Genomic DNA, 14,620 nt, shown 5'->3' with positions numbered 1-14,620 from the left:
ATGGTATGAAATGCAACAAGTACACATGGTTTTTTTTTAAATAAAAGGGTAAGTTCTAGTTTCAATTTAGAAAAAAAACCCTTGGATTATAAGAATAATATGAGTTACAGCTGTTTACCATGTATGCAGGATAAGTAATGAAGTAACAATATAACAATAACTTCATTTCACGATTTTTGGAGTTACAATAGTTTACCTCTGGTATACAGATTTGTAAATCATTTGTTGTCTACACGCAGACTAGGGTTACCAACCCCGGGTCATGTAAGGCCATCCTCCCACGGCGCAACTTATGTCCGTCGGAACTGAAACTAAAATTCCAGCCAGTATCTAGCTAATGTATTTCAATGGCGGCTCGCTGACGGCGAGACCGGAATCTCTCAGCTTCAAAACGGTCGCGAAAAGATGCGACATGCTAGTCGCGCGGTCTCTGAAGTTTCTAGTCACCGTTAAACAGTGGTACCAACATCATTAGATTTCGGTGAAAAATCATATTTTCTTACCAAAATTGGTAGCACTTCGTAAAGCCGCTAGCGTCATATCGTAAAAACTGAAACAACCAGAGACGTCAAAACTCAAAAGTACAAGATGAGCGAAGCGAGCATGTTTGTATTTTCTTTTTGAATAGCAGGAGTGATGATCCTAACAAGCTCGAGGTAGCTTTCCTTGGACATTCTATAGAAAGCCAGAAATTTGGAATCGGTTTCTTGCAGTTCCTTTGCAGCAACAAATAGTCTGCAGTTTATGTTCCTTTCTATATAGGTAATAGGTAATGAATTCAATATTTTCTTTTATTTTGACTCCTGTATCTGTTGTATTGATACAAAACCAAAGTCTCCTCGTCGCTTGACCCGTTCGAAGACATTGTTTGTTAAATATTAACTTAAATTAAAATAACCTAATAAGCGCGCGTGTTTTGTACAACACAGCTGATAGTCCAGTTTGAGGTTATGTGATTATTATTTCAACTGAGTTTCAGTAGCGCCGTGTGCGAAGCATCACATTGGCCAGTTTATGAGATCCTTCACAAACCAGTTCTGTCAGATTTCAGTTGCGCCGTGGGAGGAGGGCCTTAATGTTTTTTTCTAGACAGTATTAAATCAAATATTTTTAATAGGTACGTAGGTACACTAAAATCACTTGTATTTTTATCAACGAGTAGGTAAGAAACAGCCCTTACACATTAACGTCTCGATTTCCATATTATATCTATACCTGTGTGGTTACATGTAAATTGTACGTATTATTTTTTTTTCTTAAAAAAAGACACGTTGAGTACATAAAAAAATATTAATTCAGGATGTTCACAACATGACATTTAGAATACAAAGTAAATTCTAATTTCTAAACTTCTACTAAAAAAAATTCAAATTTGGGATCACAGAGATTATCAATAAGTATAAAAAAATTATAAATACTTCACTATAATAATGTCGACTTAAATTTTACTAATGGTTTTATAAATTAATAAATATAAAAAATCTTAACACCATTTCACATGGACGTACTGAAATATGACTATATTCTAAAACATTAGAGCGAGAGGTTTAAAAGAATACTATTTTATCTACCCCCTTAATCGTTGTTTACCAAATGTTTGTAATATGTTATAAGGATAATTATTATTGTAACATATTTTTTTTCTTTAAGAATATTTTTATTTCATAAGCTTGACATTAATTAACACTCAGGTATTTTTTGTAAATCATTATTGTATAAAGTGCTTACCACTGTCGTGTATTTTAACACAAGTAAGTATATCGTATCCTTATGCATACAAACCGATGTATATATTTTCAGGTATAATAAAAACAAAAAATCCATCCATTTTAAGTAATATTATTAGGTATATCTTATAATTAGAAATCAATAAATGACTTTCAGCCTCGGCGGGTCTTTATAATCCTAGCCCTATTCCCGGACAAATTTGAGTGAAATTGGTGTTTTATAGTAAATAATGTAATCTTAGTTTATTGGGTTATTTATGGGAATATTTAAATGAAACTTTCAAGAACAATAGAAAACAGTTTAATAATTTCGAATAGTGTGATATTTTTGCCATCAACCTACTTTGTGCAGAGGAACATCACACTCTTTACAGGTGTACCGAGTCTCGCCTCTCTTCTTCATCTGATAATTACCTTAGGAATCGAAGGCATCCGTTCTTTGTTCTCCCGCGGTGCAGAACTAACCTGCCATTAGTTATGCCAATTGCAAGGGCAATAACCATGTTTAATGAAATAGCTTCGGATATTGATATATTCCACTTACGTGAGGGTGAATTTAGGTTGACGTTGTTTTATAAGTTTTTAAGATAGGGTCTATCAAAGTTCACTCTGTATACTTCCATATACTTTTACTTTGTTATTTTATTTTCTTATTTTATTTCTTATATTATTACCTATTGTATTATTAACTCACACTTCTCGGTATTTTTTTTAAACATTATTAACACTTATTTTATGTCATGTCGTGAACGCTTTGAATTTATAATTTGTTATGTTCATTATATGTAAAATAAATAAAATTTGATTTGATCTTGGCATATTCCTTACATACCCTTGACGGGCATGCCTTCTTCTGTGTTGCTGGAATCGTCTGTAAGCAGTAACGTCCCTAAACAATATGCCGCCCCTAGGCAGCGCCAAAATGCAGCCCCATTTTTATACAGTACTAGCTGAAGTACCCGGCTTCGCACAGGGTCGCTTCGTGGTTATATTTATCTTAGATATTTAAAAAATAATAAGAGGTAATTATTTTTTTAATATTAAAATATCTGTGTAATACAATATATCAATATGAAAATATTTCTAATAGGAGTAAAGGTCAAACAAAAGAACACTGAATTAAAATCGAATCCAAAATACGCAAACGTTATTAATGTTATTAATATGCACTAACAAACCAAAATTGGATTAAACGAACTGTGTATTTTATATAATACTAATTTAGAAACCTTTGCAGGTGTGCGCACAACAACTTACAAAAATTTCATCGCAATCAGATGAATGGTATAAGAACGCATACGAATAGAAGAAGATAGAATAGATGAAAAAGAAGAAGAAATGGTTGCCTCAATTCAGAAACCTTGGCGGGCGTGAGCACAATACTTGATCAAAATTTCATTGCAATCGGATGAATGGTATAGGAACGCATACGAATAGAAGAAGAAGAAGATGGTTGTACTAATTCAAAAACCTTTGCGAGCGTGCGCACAACAACTGGTCAAAATGTCATCGCAATCGGATGAATAGTATAAGAACGCACACGAATAGAAGAAGATAGAATTGAAGAAAAAGATGAAGAAAATAGTTTTATCAATTCATTAACCTTTGCGGGCGTGAGCACAACACTTGATCAAAATTTCATTGCAATCAGATGAATGGTATAGGAACGCATACGAATAGAAGAAGATAGAATATAAGAAGAAGATGGTTGTACTAATTCAGAAACCTTCGCGGGTGTTGGCACAATTACTGACGAAAGTTTCATCGCAATCGGATGAATGATATAGGGACCATACGAATAAAAGAAGAAATAATGAAGAAGAAGAAGAAGAAGATGGTTGTACTAATTCAGAAACCTTTACGGGTGTTACCACAAAAACTGATAAAGGTTTCATCGCAATCGGATGAATGGATTAGGAACTCATACAAATAGAAGAATATGGAATAGAAGAAGAAGATGGTCGTACTAATTCAGAAACCTTTGCGGGTGTTATCACAACAACTGACGAAGGTTTCATCGCAATCGGATGAATGATATAGGGACCATACGAATAAAAGAAGAAATAATGAAGAAGAAGAAGAAGAAGATGGTTGTACTAATTCAGAAACCTTTACGGGTGTTACCACAAAAACTGATGAAGGTTTCATCGCAATCGGATGAATGGATTAGGAACTCATACAAATAGAAGAATATGGAATAGAAGAAGAAGATGGTCGTACTAATTCAGAAACCTTTGCGGGTGTTATCACAACAACTGACGAAGGTTTCATCGCAATCGGATGAATGATATAGGGACCATACGAATAAAAGAAGAAATAATGAAGAAGAAGAAGAAGAAGATGGTTGTACTAATTCAGAAACCTTTACGGGTGTTACCACAAAAACTGATAAAGGTTTCATCGCAATCGGATGAATGGATTAGGAACTCATACAAATAGAAGAATATGGAATAGAAGAAGAAGATGGTCGTACTAATTCAGAAACCTTTGCGGGTGTTATCACAACAACTGACGAAGGTTTCATCGCAATCGGATGAATGATATAGGGACCATACGAATAAAAGAAGAAATAATGAAGAAGAAGAAGAAGAAGATGGTTGTACTAATTCAGAAACCTTTACGGGTGTTACCACAAAAACTGATGAAGGTTTCATCGCAATCGGATGAATGATATAGGAACAATACGAATAAAAGAAGATAGAATTAAGAAGAAGAAGAAATAATGATTTTTCTAATTTAGAAACCTTCATGGGTGTGCATACAACCACTTACCAATATTTCATCGCAATCGGATGAATGGTATAGGAACCATACGAATAAAAGAAAATAGAATGAAGAAGAAGAAGAAGATGATGATTTTTCTAATTAAGAAACCTTCATGGGTATGCATACAACCACTTACCAAAATTTCATCGCAATCGGATGAATGGTATAGGAACGCATACGGGACAGACACACAGAAAGACAGACATACAGACAGACAGACATTCATTTTTATATATTAGTATAGCCTATACTCTTCGCGAAAGTGCAAGCAATAAGTTGACAAAGACTAAAATATTTAAAAAATGTGTTGTATGCATACATTAATAAATCTAATTTAAATGCCATCTTTGCTTCATTAGACAATACTGCGAGTCCACGGTTTCAGATACATTTAAAAATAAACCTGACAACTTCCAAAACTCATGAGTGACTGGTAAATATATTTAGATAAATTTTAAATTATGTAAGTATGTACTACCTATAATTCGCAAATCTGCACGAGTAATTGCTGGTCATCAAGAAGTGACGCCCAAGTACAACGAAAGTAAGCTAGACATTGCGAACCCGACAAGAAAATACAGTCCTGTTAAATCTTGTATATTAATTAATACATTTTTTTTCGAACCAGTGAGCTGATTTTTTTAATAGAACGATATTTCCATTATTACTAAGTTTAGGTAGCTATTTCTAAATATACCTAATTATTCTCCTCGATTTGCCGCCCTTCGAGTAACTGCCACCCCCAAGCGACGCTCAATCTGCCTACCCCCACGGGACGTCACTGTCTGTAAGGTATGTCCAGATATATCTTCAGATAAACGATCTTCGTAATATAAACTTAATATTCGATAAACGAAGGTCTCCTTGTCTTGCGACAATATCTAGGGATCAATATTTAAGATTAACTAAAGGATAACCGGCCCTGTTCCAAACCAGGTTTAGAACACCTGCTCTCGACTAGGTCAGCGAGGGTTGGAGGGGGGGTCAAGTAAGAGTTTTTATTGATAACTAGTAGCACTCTATGGTAGCACACCACTGTTTTAGTTTGTAAAAGTCTCCTAATATTAGGATGACGTCAAGAATTATGAGTATTATTATATTTTTAATGTTCACGTTCACCGTGCAATGAACATCGAAGATCAGCTGTCCCTATTACGGACATGAAAAGTTTAAGTTCAATTTCATCGTAAACTATTATTAGCCAAGATCAAGGGTGTATAGTGACATTAATTATTTTAGGATTTAGGAACTATATTAATTAAAGGTCTATTTTATTTTATTTATTTATTATATTTTTGTATAAAGTTTATCATTTATGAAATTGTTTATAATCCTTTATAAAACTTCGATATCGTATTTTTATTCTCGATCTTAATATTCTTTATAATTATATAAAACTATATGTAATTTTTTTTATTCACATAAAACTTAATTTATAAACTAAACGATTATTTCTTGTAATTATTTATATGAAACTTATTTATTAGAATTATAAACTTATTTATTTAATTACACACGCCACACAAATTCAAAGAGGCGAGAGTCACTGTCCTCTTAATTGGGGACTACTGGTTTAAGTACTTGGGTCCTCGTAGAGGTACTGGAAATCGGTTGCTATGCGAGACTGATGATGAATGATGTCATCGTAAGGTGATGCGATTGTTTACATCGAACGTGGGGTAATCGAAATAATTATAGCGTTACACTTTAAATGCCTCTCGAACTCTAATCGTAGCAAGGGCTTTCACACGGAAAACAAATAAATTCATCAGATGTACTATCGTTTGCGCGGTTAAATCTCCTCTTTCCTTCCCGGGTGAATCTTTTCGACTTTTTCCCCGCGAAGGAATCTGCATGACATTCCCCGCGGATAATTCTTTCCCACTGAATCTTTTATTAAAAATTTTATACTTACTAACCTGGACGCTAGTCCGGGGGCTACGGAGGGAAAAATGACAACATTTCTGGCGAACCATACTCCAGTTATATGTCTACATCTACGAACGATTACATACTAGTCGCCTATTGATTGAAAATGTCGTCATACTTAGTAAATCGTATGCTAACCAAAAAATAGGTCGATTACACTAGTTGGCCAGAAATGTTTTCATTTCTATTCAATTGTACATTGTTCAAAAAAATAACGTTATTGATTTTATTTTCTCACGAAATCCCGAGGCTTATTTCATATTAAATCCTTCACCTACTCATCAATTCTTGTGCGTATGTCTATTTTGCAAATATTAATATGTAATGTAGATAATCTTATAATTATCTTTCTAATACATTATATAATATATGTCCTTCTTTCATTGAAGCCTTTATATAAACCAAACATCATATTATTTTAGGACATCGTTCAACTAATTAAAATATATATGAAAAAATTAGAGCAATAACAAATTATTCGTAATTATTTACAATCTTAGCATATAGTTATTTCTATGCATTACGTTCGCTTGATTCTATTAAAAAGTAAGTTTCTTTGAATTAGTTATTAATCAAGTTATACAATAAAATATTTTATTATATATTTTAATGCTTTAATAAAGATATATAATTTTAATAGTTAACATTCTTAATATGAAAATATTGATTTACATCTATTCTTTGTATTACATACTAATACCCAGGAAGAAAGGAGATGGACTCCCATGTATGTCGATGGTTGAATCTTCTTCAGTATTATTTTTGATTGGGAGATGCGTGACATCGCGGGGTTTAATTTATATAAAACACATCTTAATTTTTTTATTTAACAGCCCTGCGCGGGCGAGATTTATTTACACTGAATTATACAGACATCGACGGAAATTACATTATAGGTTACATTGTAGATTACAACAGAGAAGACACGTTATTATTACCGGCCATTGCCGCAACACTTTCAATTTATTCGAAGCAAACACTGAGGCGGGTCAGTATATTTAGGCATTTTTGCCGGGATTAACACAGAAACACTTTATCGGGTACGGGATTCGTTTTAAGGGTGGTTACACGAATTATTATTAACACAATGATGGGAAAAGAGATTCACTGATTCGCAACATCGAGAAAAGCGCGTTATGTTTGTGTCAAGGGACATCGCCTGCGGGCACGCGGCCTCACGCCGGTAAAAAGACTTGTGTGTCACCACGATCGTAGGTAGCTTCGAACTGGTTTTACTTTGCAAAAGCATCTTTTAATTTTCGCGGGTCTATTCTACGGAGGGAAAGAGAAAGGGACAGGTCACTGAGTAACGGGACAGAAATTTTGGGACGGGCCGCTTCTATCTTCGGACCAGGTAAAAAAAATGCATCTTTTCTGAATGACCGTTTACGAAATGTTATTTGTAATATTTTCGTGTAAGTCAGAGATTCTAAACATTCTACAGGGAAGCCGGATATATTTTTTTGTTAAATTGCTGATCTAGAATTTGAAACTGTCGCGCCGGGGCCTTCTCTTTTTTTGTCTGGTAACAATACATATTGAGTTTGTATATAATTTTTCAATTAATAACGGCTGTTTTGGTCAACCTTTTTAGAAACATCAACAGTTCACTCTGAGTAGCTATAAGCTAATCAGACCGAAATATTGAACTCATTACATTTTTTTTTTTAACTTCGTCGTGAGGTAGACGTTCACATTTCAGTGTAGGAATTGACTTCAAAGATCAGACCAAAATAGTTGTGACGTCAAAATAGCATTACTAAAATGCCGACTGAAGGCCAGCATTTCGTGACCGTGTCAGTGCATTGTTTATGTCATTTGAGTTCACCAAATCTAATGAAATTTCTAAGGAATATATCGCACTGATTAGTGTTTTTTTTTATCAGAACGTGTTATTTTGTGTATTCGTAGATTACCAATATGCAGATTTTTATGTATTTTGAGAGAACCAATTTGAATGAACTTTTCAAAAAAAACATCGGATTGATGTAGTTTTCCACCAGTAAGTGTCATTTTATGTTTTTATAGTACAGTTTTACTATTGGGGATGAATTTTTCAAAACACACATCTTATTGAAGTGGTTTTTCACCCGTATGTATCTTTTTTTTATGGTTTTTGAGAGTCGAATGCAGCAGAAACTTTTTAAAACACACTTCGCATTGATGTAGTTTTACATCCGTATGTGTCATTTTATGGCTTTTGAGATGACTAATTTGCAGAAACTTTTTAAAACATACTTCGCATTGATGTGGTCGTTCACCAGTATGTTTAATTTTATGTATTTTGAGGTGATTTATTTGGATGAATTTTTCAAAACATACATCGCATTGATGTGGTTTTTCACCAGTATGTGTCATTTTATGACTTTTGAGAGTACCAACAGTCCGAAATTTTTTAAAACACACATCGCATTGGTGTGGTTTTTCACCAGTATGTATCATTTGATGACTTTTAAGGATACCAATAGAAAGAAATTTTTTAAAACATACATCGCATTGATGTGGTTTTTCACCAGTATGTGTGATTCTGTGTTTTTTGAGATGCGAAAGTAGCAGAAACTTTTTAAAACATACTTCGCACTGATGTGGTTTATCACCAATATGTGTCACTTTATGTGTTTCGAGAGTAGCAATATGGATGAATTTTTTAAAACATACATCGCATTGATGTGGTTTCTCACCAGTATGTCCCATTTTTGGTGTTTTGAGACTACTAATTCGCACGAACTTTTTTAAACACATACCGCATTGATGTCGTTTTTCACCAGTATGTCCCATATCAACTGTTTTGAGACTACTAATTCGCACGAATTTTTTAAAACACACATCACATTGATGTAGATTTTGACCAGTATGTGTCATTTTATGTTTTTTTAAATCACTAAATTGTATGAATTTTTTAGAACATACATCGCATTGATGTGGTTTTTCACCAGTATGTGTCATTTTATGTGTTTTAAGATTACCAATTTGAGTGAATTTTTCAAAACACACATCGCATTGATGTGGTTTTTCACCAGTATGTGTCATTTTATGTGTTTTAAGATTACTAATTTGGATGAATTTTTCAAAACAGACATTGCATTGATGTGGTTTTTCACCAGTATGTGTCAATATATGTCTTTTGAGAGTACTGTTTTGATTGAAATTTTTAAAACACACATTGCATTGATGTGGTTTTTCACCAGTATGTGTCAATTTATGTCTTTTGAGATCACTTATTCGCCGGAAATTATTTAAACACACATCGCAGTGATGTGGTTTTTCACCAGTATGTGTCATTTTATGTATCCTGAGATGACTAATTCGAGAGAATATTTTAAAACACACATCGCATTGTGGTTTTTCACCAATATGTGACTTGTGTATCTTCAGATGCTGAGACTTCGAGCATGAAATGAAGTGACTGTTTAGATGATTTACAGATTCGAACACTTCACAACAATCATTGCAAATAAAGTTACGTGGAAAATATGTAACTCTTCTCAACACAATTCGAACCACTTTCGGCAAGTATAAATTCAAAACTTTCAGATTGGCATATTGTTGATCTATATTTATCTCTGAATGCTGTATCATATTTATCACATTAACATGTGTTATGTTGTTATTGGCCAGGTTATTCTCAACCGTATCTTTTTTTACGATGTCCAGTGATCTATGTGTGAAACATTGCTGGGAAGAAATCTATAAAAAGAATAGGGTTGGTATATTCAATTCAATAATATTAAAATCAATAAAATAACCTATTAGTTTTAATCTATAGTTAGAAAAATTATAACACCTGATCATTCTGGGATGATTTAACACATAGTTTGTAGTTTAGAATCCGTTCAAAATAAATATGGTCTCACAAGATAATAATAGGTATGATGAAATCAAATCGAACTCTTTGCGTAGAAAATTAGGCTGGAATTATGTGACAATACGACCAAAGGCGGTTTCTTGTTCGCATATGGTTACTAATGAATAATAGGTATTGATTCCTCCTACTGTGTAAATATCTAACATATTACTAAATATTAACATCTCATGATATATAAATGCAGAAGAATCTCAAGTTTTCTTAATCCTAAAATGTTATAATGTTCATAGGTAACGCAATATATCGAGAAAATGACATACGGAATATTGTAAATGACTATCATTTTTGGGATAGGTCCTGTCTGGATAGTTATCACTTCGTCAGATCGTCAGAATGATGGTCTGAAAATGGTTTGAAGTTAGCTGGTACAGTGAACCAAACGTCAAATCTCAAACTATTTCCGACCTACCTACTATGCATGCGCACTGCGCAGGTTTTAACCTGTCAAACCGTTCCAAACGTTAGCTGGAACGCCTAAATTTATGTTGTCATGCAGCATGGTAGGTAATTTAGTAAAATTTGAGGATTGCAACATAAATTTGGTACAAAATGTTTTCGAAATAAAATTGGTCTATTCTTACCCCATTTCAAGCATATATTGATTTTGTGAATGGTAATTTTGGCTGAAGGCAGTTTTTTATACACAATAGAACAAAATTAACATATTTTACCCGGCTTACCTTGTATTACCTAAAAAGGGTCTCACGGTAGATTAATTCAACATACAATTGATCGCTATTTTAGATAATCACATTATTTATTGACATACATTCGAATAATTGTGATGTATAAATCATAATTAAATGCTCATGATTTAACGAAAGATTTATAAACCTATACATAAATTGTATTGAAATATTGGTGTGAGCTAAAACCACTAAATGAAACAAGTTTGAGCGAATTATACAATAGTTCGTTTTGAAGTGAGATGCATTGCAATTAAGAGCCTTATATATAAGACAGTACACATTATTTATCTACTTACAATTGGCATGTAATTTGAATATGAACAACCCGGTTGAGGATGTTCATCATATAATGGGTGCGAAACATCTTCAATAATCTCGCGCTTAACGACAGCTTGTTGATCATCTGTTTCAGATTTTATATCCGAGAGATCGGCCATATTAAGATACTGAAAGAAGCATTATTATATTTTGCAAACACGGTGAAAACAGTTTTAGTTCACGTAAAATCCATATAATAATGTATAATAATAATTATATTTAACATGAATTAGTAGATAACCTAACCTATAATATCACAGATGTATCGTAGCTGTCAGATTGTATAATCAAGTAATTTTTTAAACAATGTTTAATGTCCTCGTATATCCTTACACAGTTTGTAAAAGGTAACGTGTTATAATTATATACTAATCGTTGTCAGTCAAAGTCTAAAAAAATCAGTTTCCAAAAACTAACCTCGAAATTGCAACTTGAAACGTCGGCATTCTCCTGCTTTACATGAGTGCGAACATCCGGGCTGTTTAGGTGGTTAGTCTGTGTATCAAACAAAGGCTTGCCTTCTGTATCAGATTGCTCTCCATCATATTCTCGCCTTACGTCCATTTTAATAGTAATAATATGCTAGGAACAACGTGACAAACAGGATCCATTCAAGGTATATTGATTTTAGAGAAGTGTTGCCGCAACACAGTATTGACATATTTTGAAAGTGGAATTATAGTACAGTGCCTTCAAAATTATAGTATTTCAGCAAAAAATATAGTATTCGTTGAGTAACCAATAATTTTCTGCATTTTCAAAAAATTAAACGTGGAGTAATTAACGTCTTGTTTTTTAGACAAAATATCCTTGAAGGGTAATTAACGTCTCATTTTTTAGACAAATTTCAAATGTTAAGTCAGTGGTTTCCAAACTTTATATTACTACGCCTCCCTTTTAAAAAAATCTTATCTAGGTGCCTCCCCCCCTTATTTCATTAAATAGTACAGACACCTTTTTAATAGTCAACAATGTATCTACTTACGAATACAAAAATGAAAAAAAAATAAACAAGGTATATTACATTAGTTTTTGACGAATGTGCTTGTTTATTAGCACAATCAATTTCAAAAGTAGTCAATCTAAATTCATCTTCGTTCATTGACAAATGGATTCTATCCCCCGACCCCACATCCTGAAGTCAGGATTTTTCAACCACATATATTTTTGCTATGAATAAAATAATGTGAAAAGTGCATTAGCAAACTAACCAAGAACTCAGTAAATAGATTACTGTTTGCTTCAATATATCTGACGTAGAAATCAATTAAAAGTGGAGACATGGCGAACTTTTTTTTTGTCATTTTATTTCATAAGCTCCACTTATTTATGAATGCCTTCACTTTGTCGTTTTAAATCAGTGAATGCATTAGTGGTCCTTGGATTGATTTATTCACTCATTTTTTTCTAAAATTTCAACCAAATAGACAAGTTTAACAACAAAATTATTATTCCTAAACAAAATTGCCTCAAATTTCAACATTATGATTAATTTGGTCCTCTTATTAATTTTTTTTACGAGATAGCCATTGCGCTTCACAATAGTATAGAATTGGGGGATTATAAAATTAGTTTCCATATATGCCGAATGGTTTGCAAACCAACCTTTTATAGGACTATTTTTTGTGTAGTTTATAACTAGCGGCCGTTTTATAAACTATGCATTTCCAAACTGCAAACCTGTGACTACATCAGTAAACCGGAGCGCTGAATAATCATTCTAAAATAAGAAAGTGGGTTAAATTTTTTTCGGATATTATAAGGGCGATATGCCTAGTAATCAGGGTTTCATTTATGCTTGAAGGAGCCCTCAGCTAATACACATTACCCCCCCCCCCTCAGCGATACAACATTGAAATATAGTTTTTTTTTTAAAAGGTACCTACTCATTTTTTGCAAAATCACTTATTTTTCATCAATTTTCTTAGAATTGGGCTCTTATCTTCAAAATTCTAGAAGCTCATAAATTTTGTATTCCTTCGCTGCAAGGTTCTTTTGTGATTTCACATTATTTTTCGGGTTCTGTAGACCTACTAATTTTGGGTCCCGGACCTGTAGCCCTTTTTGTAAATTCAGCCCTGCTTGTAAGGGTAAATAATTACAAATTTGGAGCACATCTGAAATCCGAACAGCCTATATTATATTATAGACCTTGTAGGACTAATCGTTAATAAATAACATAACATATTCTCACGAATCAGTTCTTACAACTTTAAAAACTATATACCTACATGCAATATTATCTCAATAACATGAAACGGAACGCAATTTTCAAAGAATCCACGAGCCGGAACGGTATCTTTTAGAATTTCACGAACAGGAACGGCGCTCCGGCGCGTTCCGGTCTATTTCGAGCCCTGTACTACATTAATTGTGCTAAACTTTTCGCGCCTCCCTATGCAACACTCCGCGCCTTCCAGTTTAGAAATCGCTTTTTTTTTTTGCTTCACATGGATTATTTTGGCGTTGTTTTTCTTCTATTGGCCACTTTTTTCCGATTTCTCAAAATTATAGTATTTTGGGCGTACTATAACTGTTTTATATATTTTTTTTTTTTTTAGAATTATTAATAACCATATCCTTGCTTTTTCGTACAAGGTGGTTGTTAGTAATTTTGAACAATCACAAACACCCAGGCTTTGAGAAAAACACATAAATGTTTTTGTCATGACCGGGAATCGAACCCAGGAACTCTCGGGTGGAAGGCGAGCGCCTTACCCACTGCACCACGAGAGCCGCTGTTTCATATCGTACATATAGTACGCAGACGAAAATTATAGTACAAATACTATAATTATAGTACGGTTGGCAACACTGTCGCAACACTTTTAATTATATTATATGGCCGAAATAGGTACTGAAACAAAGACATTTGTAAAGACATTCAAAAAACAAGACAAACATTTTTCTTATGGTACTTTCTGACTCGCCTGTGGAATCATCAGTCAGGTTGAGAATTTATGCCTGATGGCAATAGTTAGGTTGTCATTTGCTTGAGAAGATGCGCCTTTTTGGAACGTGATAGGTAGGTACTTGAAGTGTTATTGAGTTTCAATCGTGTGTCGTACGCATGGCCCCCACATCTTGAAGCGGGCCCTATGGCTAGGATCTGTGTCGGGCCCCCCTACCTATTGCAAAGGTTAAAGGCAATGCGACGCTCTATAGTAGCATTTTCCAAATGGCGTTCACGGTTAAATAAAGGGTATTTAGTGTATTTTTAATACACTTATAACACCCACTTGAATTATGGATCAAGTATTGACTTAATTAAAAATTACTTCACACAATTACATATTCTAAAATAAAACCATTATGAAACAAACTTT

The 14,620-nt window shown here is 33.5% G+C and overlaps 1 long non-coding RNA gene across 1 annotated transcript; it reads right to left on the bottom strand.

The window, feature by feature from the left end:
• Positions 1-8,541: 8,541 nt before the first annotated feature.
• On the bottom strand, positions 8,542-11,931 carry LOC147079588 (uncharacterized). The gene is made up of 3 exons (XR_015070003.1): positions 11,712-11,931; positions 11,273-11,422; positions 8,542-10,109 (listed from the first exon to the last, which is right to left on the bottom strand). It is a non-coding gene; the product is annotated as an uncharacterized LOC147079588 (long non-coding RNA).
• Between the last annotated feature and the right edge of the window lie 2,689 nt (positions 11,932-14,620).

This window comes from Rhyacophila brunnea, unplaced genomic scaffold (genome assembly GCF_057557595.1).
Source record: "Rhyacophila brunnea isolate RB1 unplaced genomic scaffold, BYU_Rbru_1.0 scaffold_1, whole genome shotgun sequence".
Classification (NCBI taxonomy): Eukaryota; Metazoa; Arthropoda; class Insecta; order Trichoptera; family Rhyacophilidae; genus Rhyacophila; species Rhyacophila brunnea.
Note: the sequence above shows the minus strand (reverse complement) of the source record. Positions and strands in the feature narration are given on the sequence as shown.